Below are 23,786 nucleotides of genomic sequence, written 5' to 3'. Positions count from 1 at the left end.
TCAGATCTTTTAGTCATAGTGGTAAAATAGCTGACAAAACAGTTGTGATTCTATGTTTTCCTCGTTGCTAGCACGGGTATGGGGGAAGGAAAATAGCAGATGTTACATCATAGGAAGGGTTTGTGACGTGGATAGGACTTGGTACTATTGATGTTGACCTGGCTGAGGTAGCATGTATGTGCCAGATTTCTCCACAGTATGGCCCCACCCCTCAAATTTCTATGCTGTACTTTTGGGGAGGAAGTCACCATGGGCAGACCACATTTACAGAGTGGGGAATTGTGCCCTAGTTTGATATTTTAATTGATTCTGTAGAACCTGGGCCTGGCCCAGTTCAGCACAGAGCAGAAGCACAGGAAATGCTGTTGAACAGGAAGTGAGAAGGATACCACCTTCTACACTGCATTCAAGATTGATGCAATAAAGCAATGGCATCAGGAAAATTGGAAATATTGTATTCAGCAACAGCTGTGGGGAGGAGGAGAAGAGTCAGAATAACATTTCCCCATTTCATGCTTTAAACTTCATACACGTGACTAATTCATTGTTGGAAGAGTGAATGAGTTCAGAAGAATATAAATAAAAAGGATTTTCTGAGGACAAGAGGAAGAAAAGTTTTGCTAGTTTTTTTTTTTTTTAAGTGTCCCTTTGTTTCTGAGTTTGGGAGCGATTTGTTAAGCAGAGCTCTTCGGGAAAGAAATGAAGCTATATGAGAACTGCTTTTGTGTGCTCCTTCTTTCAGGGAATTTACTCTGTACTGGAGCACTCCTGGGAACCAGGCCCTGAGAGTCAAGGTTGTACAGACCCTAATTCTGACTTTAGGAAACTGACAGTCTAGAGAGAAGAGATGAGACAGAAAGTCAAATATTCTCAGTCTAAGCAAGTATGTGTGAAGAATATCAGAAACAAGATGCTGTGAAAGTTCAAAGAAGAAGGATCTTTCTTATGTTAGGACAGTCATATGCATAAAATCACACAAGAGAGAATAGTGAGTGAAGTGCCTGCCCCCTGAGAGTCAGGACTAAAGCGTTGGTGAGGTAAACTGAGGCACCAATGGGGCGTTCTTGGAGGAAGCGGTTACGGCTGAGAATTAAGAGAGAACTGATTCAGCCTGCAGAAGAGGAAGGGAAAGTGAGGAGGTGTTGGGCTGTTTCCAGTTTTGATTTTTTTATTATAAACAGAAGCATTTTAAAATAGATCTCACCTTGTACAATAGCATTATTTGATCTATCAATAGATGAATATATCTATGGAAGTTTTTCTTTCTACAAGAATTTATTCCTTTTATTTCACCTACCCGATTGTTCTATTAACTGAAGGCTGGTAATCTGCAGGCTTTCTGTGTGGCCACACCATTAGATGGTGGCCAAATTTTTTTCTGCAAGATTTCCTTGCATGGTTTTAACAAAAACAATTGCTCAGTTGACTAGTTATCTCAAATGAGAGCAATACACATTGCACCCAGATCCTCAAGGGGGCGCCCGTGGCCCACATTGAGCTCAGTGGATCCAACCAGGCCATTTGAGCTGCTGGTTATGCAAGAACAAGCCAGCCTCTGGAGAACAGATGCACTTGCTAATGATTTTTGGCTTCATGGTACATAGATGTTTTCATTTGTTTTTTATTCTCATTTCGTTATTGACGACATGTAGAAGTAAGTGTGCTTGCCACACAATCTGTAACCTTAAAAATGGACTGCATCAAAGTTACCGAGGGGAGATCAATGGAAAGAAAAGCAAGGCAGCCATGCTTTTTTTTTTTCTTTTTTTCTTTTTTACTTGTAAACGTGTAAAAAGCTGGATAATTCCAGGCGGTTGACATGTGGTGATGGATGGTGAGAGAGAATTGGGAGTGGACGCCTCCAAGAAAGGTTTGGATATACTGATGAAAGATTACCTAAGACATTACTGGCTGGTAAAAGTTCCTGCAAAAAAATGACCTGCAATAGCTCTTCTGTGTCATTGCACAATAAAAAACACTGCATTCAGTGCAAAGGGAGCATACACCTATTTTTTTTTGAGCTAAGAGTCTGCCATATTCAGCTTGACGGCTCACTGAGCCACTGTCTATTGCTTGTGACAGAAGTATGTGTCCTAACGCTCCACTACTTCGGTCAAAGCTTTAAATTTAAGGACATATTCTCTAGCTAAATATTTAGTCCATTTCTGTAGAATATTTTGGTACTTGGAGTCAGGGGTAAGAAATCAGGAGTATTATTTTTATGAGGTATCACGAATTTGTGGTGTTCTGTGGTTAAAACAGAAATCAGCCAGAATGACCAACTGGTTAAAAATCTTATTAGAGAGGATGGCAAGTTAACTTGCAAGCCCACAGCAGCAGCAGTAACTCATGTTCTGGCAATTTAAGGCTACCCCGCGTGAGCTTCAGTTCTTCGGTATTCATTAAATAGCACTTAGTTACTATAGCAACTGTCCCTTTTCAGTATTTATGAACTACAGGATATCTCACAGCATCTCAAGTACACAAACATGCAGCCAGCACACTGTGTGCACTGGAACATTTAATGAAGACTTCTAGCTGCACTGGATTTTGCCGAGCCGGCATATTTTAGATCACAGAGATTTTAATTTATTACTTTTTTAACTCAATTACAGCAGACTTTGACCTTGAATACACCATTCTTGTAGGCATTATGCTGTCTTTCCTGCTTAATTTCCTTTACTTTCTCAGTGAAGATAGAGATAAATGAATTTAAGTTTATATCCAGTGAAGAGTAATGACTTGCAGCTTATGAATATGCCCCTCTGGATTCTGGAAGGGGCCTTATGGATGAAATCAAACAGGGAAGAATGACTTTCATCCTTGAGTAGTGGGTATTGTAGCATGTGGGGAAAAGAAGAAATGAAGAGTAAGGTGCTCATTGGCAAAATGATGTTTATGGCTTACAAATTCGGCTTTATTATCAGTGGCTGTTTCATAGGTGCTACCAGCCAATTCCCCCTTGAAATTGCACATTGCATATCTTCTCATTTCTATGCCATAATCCTCCTCCTCCAAAGAAGAAGCATATGCACACATGCACAGCTTCATAGCAGATAGAAACCTGCAGTTCTGCCTTAAAAGCTGATCAACCTGAAGACTGCTTTTCATGCCTGATTCTAAGAGTATTTATAACTAACTCCTCCCCCCAGGCCCCAAACCTGAGCCATCCCAGTATGCACTGTGTGGGAGGAGGTGGGGGTTGCAGGCCTTGTCCAGGTGCATGAGTGGAAATGAGGATGATGTGCTCTGTGATTTTCACAGTGCTGCCTGTGTGAGTTTATGGAGGGACAGGGTGTAGGGCGGCTGCTTTAGTCGATCCAGGTTGTGCTTTGTGCAGCTGCAGGGTGGTCCTTCATGTAGTCATCGCCACAGATTTATATGGTAATTATGACAATTTTCTGGGAGATGATAGTGAAGTGTCTTGAGGAATAAGTGTCTTTTGCTAATCTATCCAGAATCCAGCCTGCAGTACCACAGAGAAAGTACCAAAGAGAAAGGTTTTGGGGCTGACTTCTTCCTCTGCTGCTTACAAACTGGGTGGGTGACCTTGGGAATGTTGCTTGATTTTTCAGAATTTTAATTTATTGATTTGTTAAGCAGGCAGGATGATGGTGTGTATGTTATAGCATTGTTCTGTTGAAAATAGTGTACATAAAATGTTTGGTACAAAATTAGTGTTCAGTAATACTGGGAAAGTACTAGGTAACCAGTTAGTAGTAGGGGGTCCATTTGTGTAACTTGTGGAAGCTGCTACTAGCTATCATTGTTATTCAGAAGTTATTGTGTAATGACTTAATTCAGACAGCACCAAAATATACTAAAATTATATTTCATATGAAAACTCCATCTCCCTTATTTCTTGTATCCACCTTCTATTTTCACCAAGATGACTGAAGTTGAGAAGCTTGGTTGGATTCTTTTGGCTGAGATAGTCTGATGAAATCAGAATTCTTCAATGTCCCCAAAGCTGACACCTTTTAGAAATTATTTATAGTGAAACCGGTCGAACAAATCACATAATATTCATTTTGTGGCCTTCGGTAGACATCTGTTTAAAAAAAGAAAAAAGCTTGAACTCTGCATGAAAGAAAACTTGCTTTGCTGATTACAGATGGTGAAATTTTAGCCACTATTTATTCCAAGTTGTTTATTTAAACATGTTCTGATGCAACTGAACCTTTCAAGGAACTAGGAATCATTTCTGGAGACCTTACTAGTAATAGCTGCATGTTTTTTTCAAATTACAAAAGAAAAGCAGCTTAGAAATGAATCACGGTAATCAATTCTATGGTTGACCATTTGCCTTTGCCAGAGTAAGCATGGTTTATTTTCAGTGTTAAAATTGGGCAGAAAGAAAGCACCAAGGAGAGGTTGTATATAAGGCACCAGCTTTCCTATCTCAGCACCTGCTTTATTTTTCTTCCTACCTGATGTATAGTCTATGTTACTCTGTTTTTGACATTTGCCTGCCTTATAGGACACTGATGGGGAGATACAGGGGCTTAATACTTAGTTGAGTGAATAAGTCAGAAAACAATAGTCTTGGGACAGTGAACAAATGTGTGATTGAAATTTTTATTCGAGACTTTGTTTACTTATTCTTGGAACTGATTTAAGATCTGTATTTTACATTTTCCTCCTTTGAATTGAAACAGAGACAGAGAGAGGGAGGGGGGTAATAAATTAACTCTCAATATTTCTCTGTACTTTCCGAGGAAAGTGCTTGATAAAGATGTCCTTCGGAGTCCGTGGCCAGTCAACATCCCCAGGCCTGACCACCAACATGGCCTATTCCGGCTTGAATGCTTTTGTGGATCGAACAACTCTGGTTTTGGTCTCAGGTTTACCCCTAATTCTGGCTAATTACCTTAAAAACATAGACTCTTGGTTATGGGAGAAGCAGAAGATGGGGTAAAAATGGATCCAAGGAAATTTAAGACCAGAACATGGAAAAAATTCCAGGATCTTATGGGGAAGGAGTGGAGGCACCTCGGGGAGTGGACCCCTCTCCCATCCTCTGAGGTGACACAGCTAAATATTAACTTTTAAACTTGAGCCTGTACCTATTTTATTGTTCTAATTGCACACTGAGTCCTTGAAATACAGAACATTGGCACTTACCCAAGACACATGCACAAAGGCATCTCACTGTTTCCTGTTCCTCAGGGCCTCTGATTACAACCACACATATTTTACACAAACATACACATGGGCCCTTGAGCCCCTGACTCTCATCACATATAAGCAGAGACTCATGAATCCAAGGTCAGTGCTTCCCCGCCATACTCCTGGGCAGCAGATTGCATGTCTGTCCTTTGTCACAAGTGTGCTCTGTCTGGCAAGTGGCATGGATCCCAGCAAATCTGCCAGTGCTCCGTCCCAAGTCCATCCTGCTGGCAGTGGAGAGTCTTTGGACACCAGAAGGCAGCTGACTTTTTAGCTGAAAAGATTTCATGTGCCTGCAAAACACCTACTCAGAGCCCTCCCACCAGAGTGGCCATGCACACCAGGAAGAGCCGGGGAAGGAGAGTCAGGGTACATTAGGTTTATTTTGCAGCTGCGACTGGAATCACATTAAACCTACTGTCTAATTTCCTTTGTCTAACTTGATTTCTCTTTGGCTGGGAGGCAAATGGATCAATATTGTTTTTTATGCCACGATTACATTGCCTGAAGGAAATTTTCCATCAGTTCACTGTGCTTGCCTTAGTCCTGTAATTGGGGCTGCGAGCTGTCCAGGCATTGAGGGGCCTCCCCAGACGTGTGTGCAAAGCCCGCCATCTGTGCAGAGCTCACTGAGCACACCTTCTGGAAGGGTCAGACGGGCTGCCCCTCTCAGGACAAGGCTTGGCATTGGTACCAGGGATTTTTGCACATGGTTCTCAGGCTGTCTTCTAATATAGATAGGTTTGGATATATTTTTTTCTTTCCTGTGAAGTCCTTTCCCCCCCTCTGTCTTTTTTCTATCTTTTTCTATGTTTGCAGTGCTCTCTGCCTCTCCAAAATTTCTTACCAGTAGTTTTTTTACATTTCTGTCTTATTTTCTTCCTGTCTGCCCCATCCCACCATCCCATCCCATGATTCTGCCCTTTTCTTCTCACCAGGAAATGTTCCTATTTTGCTCTCAGTTTTATCCTCCTGCCAGGCATTTAAGAAAAGCTAAGATTCTGGAGGCAGAATAATGAGAAGGCAATTTAGCCATGTGAAAAAAAAAATTGGAGCATTTATTGGTGCAGAAGAGTGGCTGGATTTCTCCCATGGTGGTGATGGTGGGGAGACAGTATTAATCAGTTACCTATAAACAAATTTATTGCATGCTTAGTATATATAAGAAATTGCTGCATATGTGGGGGACATAAATATATGTCCTGCCATCAAAGAGGCTGTGTTTTGTTTGGACAGATAAGATATAAACATGGGAAAGGATAAATAATTTTAGGGACAGAAGAACAAAACACTACAAAAGGAAGGGGGAGGATCTTGTGCTGGAATCCTTGATAAGTGAGTGGTCCAAATAAATATCGAGTTGAGGTTGTCTGTGGACTTGGGTTTGAGGAAAGGCATCAAACTAGCAGAATCCTTGAAGGTGACTCTGGATAGGTGGAAAGGGGAGGAAAAGCCATCCAGATGGAGAAGTCAGGGTTAAAGAAGGAGAAGTCGGAAAGATATTCAAGGGGGAATTCAGACACCAGAGAGTGAAGGATTTAGGAAGGCAAGGAGTTGGAAGATAAGATTAGTCTTGACCAGATTGCCAAGGGCTTTGAATGCTAGAATGCTAGATTAAGTTTAGAAGTACGCGCAAAGCCCGCAGCTTGAGCCATTGAATGCCTCTGAGTGACGCCTTGAGTGTGTCTAAACTTGCCCTTTCCAGTCTTTATTTGGCACAAGCAGAAAATGATATTTTTAGAATACGTGAGGATGAAGAAAAAGGGATTTGGAGGTTGGGAAGACATAGGGCAACCAACTTGTCCTGTTTTGTCAAGGACTTTCCCAGTTTTATGACTGAAAATTCCACGTCCCTGAAAACTCCCTCGGTCTAAGACTTAACTGTGACTGTCTGTCACCCCAGGAGGATGCTTTCCATCAAAAGTGACTTGACTAGGAGCTCTACCCACATCTGGTCATCCTGAGGTCTGAGTGCTTCAGTCTGTGCCTGAGCTCATCCATTGGGGATTCTGATTAAGTCGAATTTTAGGGCAGTGAGTGTGGAAGATGAATAGGAGTCAGGGAGCCAAGTCAGAGGTTGCCGTTGGAGTCTGGCTTGAGAAGATAAGACCTCAGACAAGATGAAGGCATGGAAAGTGGGGGGAAATAATTGATCTAAGAGATTTTTTTCCCCAGGAGGGAAAATGCTCCCCAACAACATGGTAAAAGACTGAAAATGGAGTGAAGGAAAGGAGATAAGAGGGACATCAAAACAATTATGGCTCTGGTCATTTGTGACCCAAGCATTCATTGAGTGGCCACTGAGTGCAATACATTGTTTTCAAAGATGAATGAAAAGTTCTTACTTTGAAGGAACTTGCCATCTAATTGAACAAGTAAGTAACCCAGTTAACTACTATAAGGCAAAAGATGAAGGTGTGCAGTCCCATGGTTAAGGGCATGGCAGAGTGGAACCAGGTAACTGGAGTCAAATCCCAATTGTGCCCACTAGCTCCCTGACTGTGGGCAGGATACTCCCCTCTCTAGAATAACACGCAGATTTTCCTCTTCAGTAAAATGTAGATAGGATAATAATGGTACCAACCCTTGGGGGATGTTGGTATACAGTAAAACTGGAAGAAACATTAAAATCATCATCATATACAAAGTAGCAAGGAGGTATCAAATTGAATGACTTTTATAATGTGGGATCCTAGAGAAAATACAGCTTAGAAAAATCAACACTCGTCTCAGGATGCTAGTTTGTCATGTCAATCATAGTTTCATCCCTGTTTATACACATCCTCTAGTACACATTTAGTTTGTAATTGGCATGCCAGCAAGGTACAGTTTTAACTGCAATTTCAGTAGAATGCCTCTTGGAAATAACACTATGCAGGGCCAGTAAACATTTTTTGGATGATCCAAACATGTTGTACAATGTTTTGATGTGCAGCTGCTCTGCCTGACAGAGTGGAACAGTGGCCCCAGGGGAAGAGTATCTTTATAAATTTCTCCATGCTAGGTTCCCTCTCATCTAGGTTTCATAATAACGGGTAACTTCTGCAGCTTTTAAATTTTTTGCCATTTAAAACCAAATTCTGAGTATTTGCATTAGATGGCTTACTAAAAGCAGAATTACTATATTAAAGGGTACAATCTTTTGACACAGCACAATCTTTTACTTTCTGTTGACTTTTCCTTTTCTATAGGTAAAAATTGTTACCTTTCAGCTGCAAATTGCATATACTTAAGCATTAAGGAAGTTGAACACTTTTTCATTTATTAGTCATTGGGTTTTTTTTCCTGATAAAGCAATATCTATTCACATTTATTGTTCACTTTTCTTTTGGTAACATAATATTATTTGTCTTTTTTATTTAAATGGTCACATTTCCTTCAAACTCCCCAAGGTTCTACTGAGGAATAAATGCTAAAGTTACATGAAAGTGTTTTGAACAAACTATAAAGCATCCTATGCATGTTACTAATATTAAAATGTTGACTTTGTTAGAATCATGTTTAAAGCCATGACTGGTGGTGCACATCTGTAATCTCAGTGGCTTGAGAGGCTGAGGCAGGAAGACTGCAAGTTCAAAACCAGCTTCAGCAACTTAGCAAGGCCCTAGGTAACTAGGGAGATTCTGTTTCAAAATAAAAAATAAAAAGGATTGGGGATATGGCCCAGTAGTTAATCACCTCTGGATTAAAACCCAGGCAAAATAAATAAATAGACTTTATAACAAAGAGGTCTTTGCAAATTCAGAAATAACCTAACTAGAGTGTCACCTTTATGGGAGCAGCTCACTGTTTGCTCACTGTTTGTTTATTGCATTTAGAACGGTGCTTGGCATGGAGTAGGTGATCAATAAGCATCTACTAAATGAACGAGTCAATGATACAGCCATAGATGGAAAGGAACCTTCTACATTCTTCTACCAAGATGATGTCTCCTTTTTCTTTCTTTCTTTTTTCCCCCTCAAGGCAGAAGTGAATAGGGTTATACAGAATTGGTAGATTAGAGCTGTGAAATAGAGATCTTAAAATTCTGGACTTAGGAAACCTATCTCTTAGAACCTCTTTCTTTATGTATGGTGACTTTATAAGGCTAATTAGTAATTCTACCTCATTTATTACCTCAGAAAAGCCAGAGACAAGAAAAAACTTTAATGATGCAAGAATGGCTTTCAGTTATATGATAAAAGACCCCAGATGTTTTGTTTCTAATACATCAGTGTTTCCAATGCCAGAATATATGGCAAATCTACTAGTCTTCCCCTGCCTTGTTTATTGCATTTCTGGTACCTATGAGAAATAAATTTTGTGCAAGGCCTAAAAGAAAACATGACAATAAGCCTTAAATTTGATTCATTCTTTGCTTGCCTGTTTGGGGGGAAGGTTTTGCATAGAAATGGGTGCTGATGAGTGTATTCTCCGGTGTAGACATAAATTCAGCTACGCACAGGTGCCTGGAACCCTCTTCTAAAGTTTTGCTGATCTGTTTTTATCCCTAATTATCCTATCATGTGCATTATGTTTCCCTTTTAAGATACTCTAGTATTTCTGGAAGAAGATGGAGCAGAATTTCATATAAATATGCATTGAACTCCAGACTTGCACTCTGCATGGATCACTTGCATTGGGAAGCAATATACAGTGCTAAGCACTTGGTATTGAAGTCACATAGACTCTTATTTATGACTAGAGGTGAGTTACTCAGCTTCCCTGAGCCTCGGTCTCTTTATTTATAAAATAAGTATCAAAAATACTGCTCCTGAAGAGTTATAATTAGGATTTAAATAAAATAATACATGAAGAGCATCTAACAAGGAATTAATGCGTAAATATGCAGTGAGAGGAAGATGAAGCTGGATATTTTTATTTATCATCATCTTATTTATCAAAGGTGACCTTGGCCATAGCTTCCAGCCACTGAGATGCTGTTAGTAAATATAAGAAACGCAAATGAAGATGTCAAGGGCAAATGCTTTTGGATCCCAGAAGACAAAGAAAGAGAGCGATCCTGAGTCATGTGTGGTGGTGCACACCTGTAATCCCAGCTACTTGGGAGGCTGAGGTCAGGGCGTCACTTGAACCCAGGAGTCCTAAGCCAGCCTGACAACATAGGGTGACCCTGTCTCGGAAAAAAAAAAAAAAAAAAAAAAAAGGAAGGAAGGAAGATGAGGGAGGGACATGGATTCTGTGAGCAACTATCCCAGAGTAAACCATCCTGGATATGTTAGTCAGGGTTCAATTTAAAGACATAGAAATACTTGTGTGTTGGTGTGTGTGTAAACATATACAGACATAGACATCGTTTTAGTCAGCTTTCTCACTGCTGGAACTTAAAGATCTGACCATAACAATTTTAGAGGAGGAAGAGTTTATTTGAGGGCTCACGGTTTCAGGGGTCTCAGTATATAGACAGTTGGCTCCATTCCTCAGGGCTGAAAGTTAGGCAGAACATCATGGTGGAGAGTGTGGCTGAGGAAGCCACTCACATGATGATCAGATGGCAGAGAGACTAAGCCCAGCTCACTAAATATATACCCTGAAGACACACCCCCCCCAGTGGCCACCTCCTCCAGCCACACCCTACCTGCCTTCAGCTCCCAGTTAATCCCATCATAGATTGCAGTTCGCCGATTGGATTAAAGTTTCGTGGCCCAGTCATTTCTCTTCTAAACCTTACATTGTCTTGCACATGAGCTTTAGGGGGACACCTCACATCCAAACTATAACAGACATAGACATACACACACACACACACACACACACACACACACATATATATATATATATGGCTTGACCCTCCACAGTGGTGAGGGCTCAAGTCACCCCCAGGTCCTGCCTTTGCATCTGCTGCTGGAGCTTGAGGTTCAGAGGGCAGGTAGCCGGGAAGGAAGATGGGGTGACATTAGCCATAAGCATGAGCTGGAGCCCCCAGAGACAGGTGGAGACCTGTGCAGGTTTTTATTCCTCTGCCCTTGGTGGTGTGGTATAGGTGTCTGCCCTTGGCCATTGGGCCAAACCCTCACCTGGCCCAAGAGGATGCAGAGGAGGGTGAGTGTGGCAGACCTGGACCCCTCCTTACACCAGGAGGTGTGTCAGCAGATAATGTGTGCACTATAGAATGCTACTTCACTTCCACCTTCCACCCTCTGAGGTGTAGGTGCCATTTTCAATTTGGGCATGTGTTTTAAGGATGAAGTCACCGAGGTTCAGAAAGTTAAGTCATTTACCCCAGTTCACATGGCTGGAAAGGACAGAGCTGGGATTCACAGCAGGGCTGCAGAGCTTTATGGCTTCCCAAAAGGGCAGGAGGGAAGGGCTGCTGTAGCACAGGGGTTAAGGCGTGGTGTCTGGATCCAGTCCACGTGGGTTTGTAATCAACCCTCCACCTACTGCGCTGTAACTCAGCTGAGCTGCTCTCCCTTGATTTGCTTTAATGTCCTCATTTGTGAAATGGGAATGATTCTAATACCCAAATTAAAGGCTGCTCTGTGGAGTCAGGGACTTGAGATAAAGGAATTCTTTGCAATAGAGTCCTGCATTTTAAGCATCCCATAAACTCAGCTGTTATTACCTGTCTGCTCAAGTTAGTGGCTCTCTGGTGTCTGATGGTGGCAGATAGTTTGTCAGACTCTCCAGGATGGCTCTCCCTTTCTGCCTCAGCCAGGAGTTTGCCCAGAGGCATCCTTGGTGGAGAAGCTGAGTCAGGTTCACAGTTTGCATTTCTGCACCTTTTCAGCATCACCACCTGGGACTCTGAGCCTTGCACCTACTTGGGGTGACCACAGTGACCACATTAGCTCCGGTGTCCTGTGAACTGACACCTCATCCTGCTCCCTAGAAGCACATGTCTTTTGGGTTGGGCTAAGCTCAAGCCATACGACTTTATTTCTAATTGGTACTCTAAGGCTGTGCTCCTGTCTCTGACAGAGGCTCCAGAATGATGCTCTATTTTAGGAGGGTCGATGACATGCTGGAGTATGCTGCGGCTGTGGGAGATGATTAGCTGTCATCGGGTTCTCACCTGCGTGGAAAGCAGATAATTACTATAAAAATCCCAAGTGCTCTGGTGATCTTTGCAATAAGTGAAAACGTAGCACTTTCATCCCTGAGAAGGGGTGCAGTGGCAAGGGAGAGGAAGGGCCAGTGTACTTGTATTTGATTTCTGTCCCTACCACTTACACACCAGGTGACTCCCAGAAAGTTACTCAACCTCTATGAGCTCCATTTCCTCATTGATTAAATGGAAAGAGCAATATGTGTTGTTGAGAGATTAAATGAGGCAATGTTCATGAATGTACTCAGAATACATCAGGTGCCTCTTCCTTGCCTTGAACTTGTTGGCACAGCCACCGTGTGTCCTTCCCTGTTATGGTTTAGATATGTATGCAAGGAAGTTCACAGGTGAAATTATCCAATTGAAGAGATTAACTGGGTGGTCACTACAGGCAGGTAGGATGTAGCTGGAGGAGATGGGTCACTGGGGTGTGCCTTTGGGTCTTATATTTCATCCTTGATGAGCAGAGTTCTCTGTTTCCTGACTTTCTTGTCCTGAGCTGCTTTCTCCCTTCTGCTATGATGTTTTGCCTCATTTTGGGCCCAGAGCAGTGGAGTCAGCCATCTGTGGACTGAGACCTCCGGAACTGTGAGCACCAAATAAACTTTCCTCTTCTAAAAACTGTTCTTACCAGGTCTTTTGGTCCCAGTAACAAAAAAGCTGACCAAAACACATCCCCACAACTTTTTGGTCACATTGTGTTTTTGCCTTCCTTTCTGCTCTTTTAATTCTTTATTTGCTTTTCTCTGTCCCCGCCCTTTTCTCTCTCCCTTTCTGTCCTTACCTGATGAGTTTTCTTCATTGGGGCTTTCTCACATGTCAGGTTTTAGGTCTTACAACTACTCCCCCAAGAGCCTTGTGTTGTTGTTTTGTTTTTTTCTGTCTTTGCCACTGGGAGACACTTGGAGCAAAAGAAAAGCAAACTCTTTTTGCAAAGGGGTAGACAGTACATTTTTAGGCTTTGTGGCCCATAGGATCTCTGTTGATGACTCCAGGCCAAAGTTCTAGTGCAAAGGCTGCCGTGGACAATAGGTGAGTGAACGAGGGTGACTGTGTGCCAGTAAAACTCTATATAAAAAAATCAGGTTGTGGGCTGGATTTGTACTGTGGGTTGAGGGCAATAGTGCCAACCCCTGTTTTAGAGATTTGAAGATTGCAGATTAATCTCATTAAACCTCCAAGGTCAGCTCCTCTGATGGACAGACATCCTGAGATCCAGCTCACACCAAGACAATGAGGAAGACCTTGGGCCTTGATAGTTCTTTGTGTTTTTCCATAGCACAGTTTTCAAGTGTAGAAGAGTCTAAAGAAATTCCATTTAGACACTTAGATCCTAAGTGGCTCTATCAATTTAAAACTGACTGATAGCTCTTTTCCCTCACCAATCCCCACCAGCCCTGGGTATTGAACCCAGGGGCACTTTATCACTGAGCTATATCCCAGATGTTTAAAAATTTTATTTTTTAAAAAATTTTATTTTTGATGCTCAGGCTAGCATCAAACTTATGATCCTCCTGCTTCAGCCTCCCAAATAGCTGGAATTACAGGCAGGCACCACCATGCCCAGCTTGACAGATGGTTTTTTAGCAGTCAGCATTAGGTGAGACTTCCTAGCCATGGCAGGAATGTACAACCATAGTGCTGGTACAGACCCTGTATCGAGGTTAAAACAGCTCTTTTTGTCATTAAAGGGAAGTCTTTTTCACAGACCCAAGTTTAAGGTCTAGCTTTGCCATGTGCTAGTTATGTCCTACACAATTTAACGTCTTCCAGCCTTGGCTTTCTCATCCATAAAATAGGGATAATAATAATAATAATATTAATAATAATATTGATATGTGCATACTAGGGGAATTAAATAAGGTAATGCTTTAAATGCCTAGCACAGAGAACCCATAAATATTTTTACAGTTATTACAGGAAAATGTTTTGGGTGACTTTCTGTGAGTTTGGTGAGTTTCTGTGTGTCCCTTCACTTGTGACTTGGAAGTGGAGTCATGCAGGGTTCCACTTGCCTTGTCGCCTTCTCAGGAATGCTAGTAGCCAGTCTCAATTCTCAGGGCCCCAGGGCGAGAAGCTGTCTGAGTCTTGCAGGGGCACAGCAGCCCATCCCTGGATGTCACACAGTCCTTCAGCTTCCTGGATTTCATGGTTGTCTGGCCTGGCCACATACTTTCCCTCTCCTTTCACTGTCATATCACACTCCCAGATTGTCAAGAAGTTATTTTCCAGTGTCAGACTACATCTCGTCTGCCAGCGATTATGCTTACCAACTCTCTTTATTTCAGTAGGGATGCAGGGAAAATAGGTCATCTTCTTCCTTTAAAAAAAAAATGTTTAAAAGAGTAAAGTTTAGAAGCCCTCAGACCTTTCTGCCATCTAGCTTCTCTTTCACATCCCTTTAGTTGAGAGCTGCCTCTCTTCCCTCCTCATATTCCATTACTCCTCTTCCTTCCTAAAACATGGAGTTAGAACTGAACATAATAAAGTACCTGGAGCATTCAGTATTTTCAGAAAGGGTATTGGGTAGATTTTACCTAACATATTCCTATGCAGAAAATCAACATCATTTTCTGCTTGACTAGTATCCATAGAGTCTGTCAAGCAACATCATCTTATAATAAATTTATAAGATTTATATATAAATTTATAATAAAATTATAAGATCAAGCCCACTCACCACCCCAGAAAGTTATATTGAACTCTTACTCATATGCCAGGCCCATAGCTTAGCTTTCCAAAAGCCAATAATCATTCCTTACCTGTGATCACCTACCTGCTTAGTATTCACAGGACATACCTCCTAGTATCATCCTAGCTTAGCTGATTCACATTCAATTCCTGTTCATTCAAGACACTAAATTATTTTTAGTTCCCCACTTTCTGAAAACTCATGTATAGAACATGCAATATTTATGTTCAGTAATAATCCAGAAATTTGCTAATAAGCTATTTTCAGATGAACAAATATGTATATAAAATACCTTCTATTTGCCAGTCCTTTGTGAGGCACATAGATGAAGGACATGGTACCTACCCCAAGGTCACCTCTGGTGTCTAAATCCAGTTTATCTAACCTTGACCTACACCACCATCCCATGACCTACATCACACAGCTCCAAGGACAAAGTAGCCAGGTTACATGATCACTTTATTCCTTTTAGTCAATGTTTGGGCAGCATTTTTATGAACCTACATTAAATGTTTTGTCATCCACTGAGCACCAATAGAGTTCCAAGTTATTGTTCAATTTAGATTTAATAACATGGCTGAAGCAATTCCCATTTTCTCTTCCATAGGAGGCGAGTGTAGAAGTCTGAATAGAGGGAGGAAGATTGATGGGTGCAGTAAGCAGCAACTTTGCTTAATAATGACAGTGTACTTGAAGTAGCACCAGTTAGCATTTCCAGAGATGTGGCTGCTGTGCTCTGCATTTATATAACTTGTCACGTCCAAGAAATCGACAGAAGAGGTAGTTTGAAATAGACAGTTGGAACACACATCACAAAAAATATCTCCTAGTGAGATCATATTGAGAATGACTGGTCAATTTCAGTTTAAGGAATTTTTTTTTTTAATAGCATCTTCAATGCTTTGCTGCAAAACAAAAAACTGACCAAGAAACACCAGGGAATAGAAGATCAAGTTGCCTCCTGTTTGTTTTCTGGGTATAAAGAATGTTTTCATTAACTGGGTGCTCTTCCGGTGGCCCTCCATTAAGCTTTAAAAAGACAGTATTGTCTAGTGGTAGTACCAAAGCAAAAGACTCAGGTGGAATCATAACTCACATTCAGACCTCAGCATATACCATAAATGAGTTGTTAATCTTTTTGTATCTCATTATCCTCCTTGATCACATAGGAATAATAATCATGCCTACCTCATATAAAGTTGAGATTTAAGAATTAACTATTGCTTTCCTGTTGAATGTGCAGGCATCCATAACCTAATATAGAGAAATGAGGTAAATAAAGATGCTACTAATAGCCCTGAGATGATTCTATTAACTTTTTTTTCTTTTTTTCATTTTGATTCTCATGGCAACTGGGACATTAAAAAAAAAAAAAAAACCTGAGTTGGAAAGAATACAACAAATACCTAGACAAGTCACTTCTCTGGGGTCAGGAAGACCCACATTGCTCGAAGAAATTCTCCTCCCCTCCACAGCCCTCTCTCTGAATGCACATGGATGGAGTTGCAGTCTCCTTCTGGCTGAGTTTCAGTGATTTTCTCATCTATAAGCACACATGGCTCTTTGATAGAAAGCTATTTGCAAAGGGACAAAATGTTTTCCTGCAGTTCTGACGTGAGTGGTATCAAAGCTATTGACTAAGTTGGAAAATAGCTTAATGTTATCTTTGGGGACTCTGCTTCCCTGTCAGCATCAGCGTTGGAGATGTGTGTAGGCTATAATTGGGACTCAGTAAGACAACCGTGACACCCCTCTGCAGTGAGACGTGCCTGTGACGTGCCTGATACAGACTCACAGTGAGCTTAACAAAGAGCGGCTTTTCCCTGGGGCAGAGTGACCATGGAGGACAGGCTTCCTGTGAATCTGCTAATGGGGAGTGGATGGTCCAGGGACCCCAGCTTCATTTACTGCACAGAATGGCTCTTACCACTCTGTGTTCTCCCTGTCACCATGGGGGGCAGGCCAGCATCCTAGCTATCCAGTCAGTGATGAGAGAGAAGGCATTTCTCACAAATGCCTCTCTCCTCAACTGATTTGCATATTGTTAGAACCGAAAAATATTTGATAATGAATCTTGCAGTTCTTCTTCATGTTTGCTTACAAATGGAATCAGAGCATCATTCCACATTTGCATCTATCCTGCTGGCAGATTTGTTGAAAAGATCCTCTGGCCTCTTTTACAATCACAGGCTTTTGGGACCCTCTCTCAGAGATACCCATGGGCTCTTTATCTTTTAATTAACACGTTAATGGTACCTCTTAATGGGGTTCAGTGTGATGTTTCCACTCATGTATACGGTGGGCACTGATCAAATCCAACCTCCCTTTTCCCACCCCACCTCATACCTGTCTCAATCTCTAGTCATCACTACTCTACCTTCAGGTCAACAGATTGTAGCTTCCACATATGAGACAGAACGTGTGGTACTTGTCTTTCTGTGTTTGGCTTGTTTCACTTGACACAATGTCCTCTAGTTCCACCATCCATTTTGCTCCAAATAACAATACTTCCTTCTTTTTTATGGTTAAATAATACTCCTTTGAGGGTATGTGTGTAACATTTTCTTTATTCATCTGTTGATGGGCACCTGGGATGGCTCTCTATATTGAAACTTGTGAATAGTGCCACAATAAACATGGGTATACATGGGCTCTTCATTAAGGGAATTATATTCAAAGGACAAAGTCTCCATCAGCCCAGAATTTGACTACAAACCATAATAACTAACATGTACTCACCTAGGTAAAAACATAGTCTGGGGGAAGGCTCAGAGACCAAAGGCGATCACTGCTCTGCTTTGGAAGGCTGGAGCCCAAGAGAACCCTGGGAAGTCTGCTCTGCATCCAGGGTTGCTTTCAGTTCTCTCTGTCACTCTGCTGAAGATTCTGATTCCTGGGACGAGCACACAGTTGCCTATCTCTTTGTTAGGGAGCAAGAGGACATGGAGTCCTCCTGTCAGATTATCTCCAAAGGAGGAAAGAAGTTTCTTAAAGGAAAATTGTGGTGCTGAGACCAGAGGAAGGGAGAATGGGTGCCGAGGATGTGGTGCCTGCTAACCTGCATGCCCTAGGACGGGAGGGTGCGTGTGGCCTGCTCAAGAGCTCCAACATGCTACTCATATGACAGCTGCTCCAGTCATCCCCAGTGCTACTGAACCTTGTGGCAAAGATGAGTCATCCCTGCAGCTCAGTCTCCCGTGTGTGGGCTTGTCTTCATCCGAGGTGGTCTCACCATTCAAAGCACAGTCCACTCATCACATGACATGAGGCCCAGCAGCTCTGCAGAGGAGGTTATATGTGCCTGACCTTGGCCTTCACACTTGAACCTGGATTACATTAGAGAGAGCCCCTTTGAGAACTTCAAACACCTGGAGGATGTTTCTTTATAGTGATACAGGGAAAGTTTGGAAAAGGATGGGTCTGTTCCCATGCGCTGCAGACAGGAATCAAGAGGCAGTGGTCAGCACTCACCTTTGTGCAGAGCCTCTTCAGGGATGATGCCTGGAGGGTGGTCAGGCTCACACTTCACATTCAAGAAAGGCCTCAGATTTATCCTTTGAGACGATCATAAAAAGATATTTGTGTGAAAGTCAAGGGGAAAAGATGTATCGGGCAGGATTCTTAGTTGTAGTAGACAGAAATCCACTCTAGATGGGTAAACAAAATATCAAAAGATACTCAGGGGCTCACAGAATCTCCAGGCAGGCCGGAGGACCTCGCTGAGAGGTCATGCAGCTAGGACCAATGACCCAGGATGAAAGGGGCAGCAGAGAACACTGCTGCTGCCACTGGACACACACACCGGCAATGGCCTCCCTGCTCAGGACCTAGATCTACTGCTAGAGCCTTGTCACAGCTGTCACTCATCACAGGGGTTATCTCTCTCACCCTCACCAACATGGATTCCTGTGGCACCTGATTCTTGAGTCAGCAACTCACCACACAAATGGGCACCATTTTGGAGAAGCTCTGGTCTCATGCCTGGGAATCTGTGAAGTTATGTTCCTGGCTTCTGCCTTGGGGACAGTTCCCCAGGGAAAGTACCATCAAAGGAAGGACAGATGTTCTTACAAAGCTGTGTGACTTTGAACTTTGTTCTTTCCATTAACGGATCACCTCTCTCATACTGCATTATGAATGCTCAAATTTTAAATAATGCTTTGCAATAATTTCATGAATCACATGATGATATCCAACATATTTTATGTTGAAAACGATCTACCAATTAAATATTGAATGTATCACAAGTTTTTTAAAAACCTTTTTTACAACAGGATCACAGATAGCAATATTCTTAAAATGTTGAAAGGAGTCCTGACCTTTCAGAGATTCACTGGCTATTGAACTTGGGCAAATTCTTAAACAGTTCCAGTCAGCATTATCATTGGGTAAATGGGAGAATAAAATCTAACTGTATACTTATTATGCTTATTATTATACACTTCCAAGTATTGCTAGGTATTGATGAACAAGTGTTTGTATAAATTGATAAGATACAACTAAGAATGATAATTATAAAATTTTACTTATTTCTTTATTACTAATTAACTTATACAGCCTCAGAAATGTTAGGTTCCCAATAGAACTTATATCCTGGATACTTACCTCCCATTTAATGTAGTGTTCTTTTGCAAAACTCAGTCATGTCCCAGAGGACAGTGGAGGCAGGAAATGAAATCAACTTGACCAAATAGAAGGACAATCATAAAATCCTTTTATTTGATCACTTCATATTTATAAAACACTTACTATGTGCTGAGGATCAAACTACCTGGTTTCTCTTGTATTTTTATTTATTTTTAGCATTTATCAATTTTTTATTTTTATTTTTTTATACATATATTTTATATAATGTTGAGGGTCTCCTTCCACCATCCATGCTATTTCCTTTCTCCTCCCTTTTCCCTCCCACCCCTATTCCCTATCTAGAGGTAATCTTCCTCCCTTGCTCTCCCTCCCAACCCCATTTTGAGTTACCCCCCTTATATCAGAGAAGACATTGGGTATTTGTTTTTTGGGGATTGGCTAACTTCACTTAGCATAATCTTCTTTAATGCCATCCATTTCCCTGAAACATATCATGATCTTATTCTTTTTTATTGCTGAGTAATATTCCATTGTGTAATAAATGCCACATTTGTTGTTTTTTTTTTATATTCATTCATCCACTGAAGGACATCTAGTTTGTCTCCACAATTTAGCTATTGTGAATTGTGCTGCTATATTGGTTTCTCTTTTAAATGTGCACCAAATAAGAAAAATGAGCCTGTTCAAGAGATCATTATAATACACTTGGACTGGGGCAGGGGTGGAGCTCAGTGATAGAGCATTTGTATGGTGTGTGTGAGGTCCTGAGTTCCATTCCCAGCACCAAAACCCAAAAACCAACCAAACAACAAAATTCCCCCCAAAACAATAAAACTTCTTGGATAATGCTAAACTGCAAAGGAAAAAATGTTCAGTTTCACCGTGGTTCATCAGGGTTGGCTTCTGGGAACCAGATTTTTTTTTTTAATCATTCACTCATAATAATTACACATATTCACAGGGTACATTGTGATGTATTGATGTGTACACACTGTGTAATGATTAAGTCAGGGTCCTGGGCATGTCCATCACCATCACTGCTTTGTGATGAGGACATAGGTTCTAGAGCAGAGTTTTAGGGAAGGGAGAGGAGCAAAAGTGAGGAGGGCATCCAGGGTAAAGAACTGCACGTGCAAAAACTCAGCAGTGTGACGGTGCCTCTGAACAGGAGAAATCCAGCTTTGGCTGGAAGGAAAAGTTGGGTGACAAATGACACCCTGTCAGACACCTTCCACTGTGAAAGTGGAGGCACATTCTTTTTGCTGCTGGTGATAATGCCTAGAATTTACATTTGGTGTTAATTTGACTTCATTTACATAATGCCTCAATATAAAGAACCTCTAAGATGTTGTCTAATTGTTCTCTTCCTCTTGCTAACCCCAAGGCTGAGTTAGTCAAAGTAATGACCTTTATTTGGCGTGAGGCAGGCAGAGAAATCTAATTGGATATTTTGCTGCATCAACTTCATCCTAACATGGTAACTTAAGCCATAGAAACAGTAGAACAATACCTCTAAAGAGACTTTGATTCCTTTATATTCATTTTTCCCAGTCCACAAAAGACTTTGTATATTTCCTCTGGGATCTGTCCACAGGAGTATTTTCCTTATACTTGTGGTATGCATGTTTTCTGTGGCCTGTTTTTACTATATGCTATTAGGAGGTTATTGGACATTTTTGCTTCTATAAAAGTATTCTTAAAACTAGTCTTTCACAAATTCCTAATATTCCATTTATAGTAGTCACTGGAAATTTGTTATTCTTCAGTTTTCCAGTAGTTTAGGCAATATTGTAATGGCAATCTTTGTATATCCAGTTTTTTTTCTTGTTAGATTATTTTTCTTAGTTTCAGAAACTCCAAACTTTAGGTTTTCTACCCTATTATTATACTTCAAATAACTATTTCAGCTTGAATTTTTAATTCATTTTATTTTCTTCATATAGCAGCCTAACTAATGCATTAGTCCACACATTTCTATGTATCATTCTACGGTGCAAGCCCCAGAGTTCCTGCTGCTGTAACTATGAAGTGTAGGAGGGCAGAGAGATAGTGGTGGCCATAAAAAGTCACTTTAACCTGAAGGTCTGAATCCCCTCTCTATTGTTTCCTCAATTTATTGATGCATTTGAGTTTGCATCTTTTCATCTTTTATCACCAACTCACAATTCATCATAACTCATTCTAAGTATCTCTAAACATTTTCATTACCCTACTTTGGTGACTTATATTTGAATGATAATACCCTTCTCTCCTGCTCAGTATTCAAAGCTTTGATTGTATTTTTGCTCCCTGCCTTCCTACTGATCAGTGGTCTTTTAAACTTTTCATTATATGGGTAAGTTAGTTCCAAAAGTCAGAAGCTCTTTGTTGCAGCCAGTGCTTAACATATGACCTAGAAAATTTACTCCTGGGTATTTACACCAGACAAGTCTTTATAGAAAGCACCTACCTGGATGTTTACAACAGCTCTATTCATATTTCCAGTTAAAATCTGGAAACAATCCAAGTCCTTTAGTGGGTGAATGATAACACAGAGTTGTGAGGCTATACAAAACATACTACTCAACAACCAAAGAAAACACTGTTGAAACACTCAGCAGTATGGATGAATCTCAAAGGAATTATGTGGAATGAAAGAAGTCAGTCTCAAAAGGTTGCATACTCTGATTTTATTTATATGCAGTCATGGAGAACACATCACTGGTTGCAGGGAGTTAAAGGTTGGGGATGATGTGCTATAGAAGGATGGTAGGAATGTGTGTATACGAGTGTGTGTGTGGTGGGGGGGTGTTGATGAAAGTGTTATGTGTTCTAACGTGATTTAACACAAGTCTATTGGTTATATGTCAACATTCATAGAACCATACACCAGAAAGTTATTTTATTACAAATTCAAAAATTTATTGGTGAAAATCGCAATTTCATCAAACTAGTCAAATTTCCTTGGATATTATCTAACCTCTGAATCTCAGCTTATATACCCACAAAATGTGGAAGCTACTCTGTACTTGAAGAGGTGTTATAAGGACAAAATAAGATGTTATGAATTCTCTCCTTGACATACTAGAAGCGCCTCTTTTTCCTTTCTGTGGTAGATATTTCTCACTGGGAGCAGATTCTTTGTATTATTTTCATCCACACTTTCTAAAATAGTTATTTGGCTCTCAGGGACAAATTGGAGCCATTGAGTGTTTCAAGCAGGAAAGTGACATGATCTGACTTTCATTTTTAAAAGATTGTTGGAGCAGCTTTGTAGAGAAGGCAGAGGGGTAAAAGAGGAAACTAGGAGGCTAGGAAGAGTGGCCAGGGAGATCCAAAGAGAAGCAGTGGTGACATGGCATTATGCAGGCACAGTGGATTATTTGGGGAGATGTAGGAACAACAAGCTTGATGATGGCTTGAGCGTCAAGAAAAGACAGATGGCAGTGTCATTGACTGAATGAGAGACTCAAGGGAGGAGCATGCTCGCGTGAGTGGGTTGTGGAGGGCATTCCACATTAAGGTTGGAAACAAAGCAGGCAGTTGGACCAAGCCAGTGTAGTCCTGTCCATTTCAAGGTGTGCAGCACTTGTCAGCAAGAGGTTCTCAGCCCTCCCTGGTCAGGGTTGGGAGCACTTAGGGCTGCTCTGCCTCAGGCTCAGCCTTGAGGATTTTAACAGAGTAATTCTCTTTAATCTATTCTCAAGAGGGATTGTAGAAATTCTACCAGAATTCAGATTCTGCTCATACTTTTCACTGTTGCCAGATTTCCCCCCGCCCCTTTTCTATTTAATGAGATTTAAAGAAAGGAGGTATCCAGCATTTCCAAATACCCCAGCTTGGAAGTCATCAGTCATACTTTTAAGACTGAAAACTGTTCATAAGCTACTGAGATAAAGCAATCTCACCATGATCTATATCCAAAGGAAATAAAATCAGCATATCCAAGAGACATCTGCACTCCCATGTGCACAGTGGAATACTATTCAGAAAAAGGCATTCTTATTATTTCTGGGAACCTGGAAGATAATACGTGAAGTGAAATAAGCCAGGCACAGAAAGACAAATCGTACATGATCTTACATATGGAATAAATAAGTTGATCTCATAGAAGTAGAGAGTAGAATGGTGGTTATTCGGGGCCAGAGAAGTTGGGGAGGTATAAAATTTCAGACAGAAAGAATAAATTCCAGTGCTCTATTTTACAACATGGTGACTATAATGTATAATTGAAAAAGACAAGATAATGGACATAAAGCATTCTTACCACAACAATGATAACTATATGAGGTTAACTCATTTGTTAATTAG

At 41.1% G+C, this 23,786-nt stretch overlaps 1 protein-coding gene across 1 annotated transcript in view; it reads left to right on the top strand.

Moving 5' to 3' along the window:
* The window catches only part of Dpys (dihydropyrimidinase), a 73,051-nt gene that overhangs the window by 35,824 nt on the left and 13,441 nt on the right, over positions 1–23,786 (top strand). The gene's annotated exons all lie outside the window — the stretch shown is intronic.

The sequence above is a fragment of the Callospermophilus lateralis genome, chromosome 16 (assembly GCF_048772815.1).
Source record: "Callospermophilus lateralis isolate mCalLat2 chromosome 16, mCalLat2.hap1, whole genome shotgun sequence".
Classification (NCBI taxonomy): Eukaryota; Metazoa; Chordata; class Mammalia; order Rodentia; family Sciuridae; genus Callospermophilus; species Callospermophilus lateralis.
Note: the sequence above shows the minus strand (reverse complement) of the source record. Positions and strands in the feature narration are given on the sequence as shown.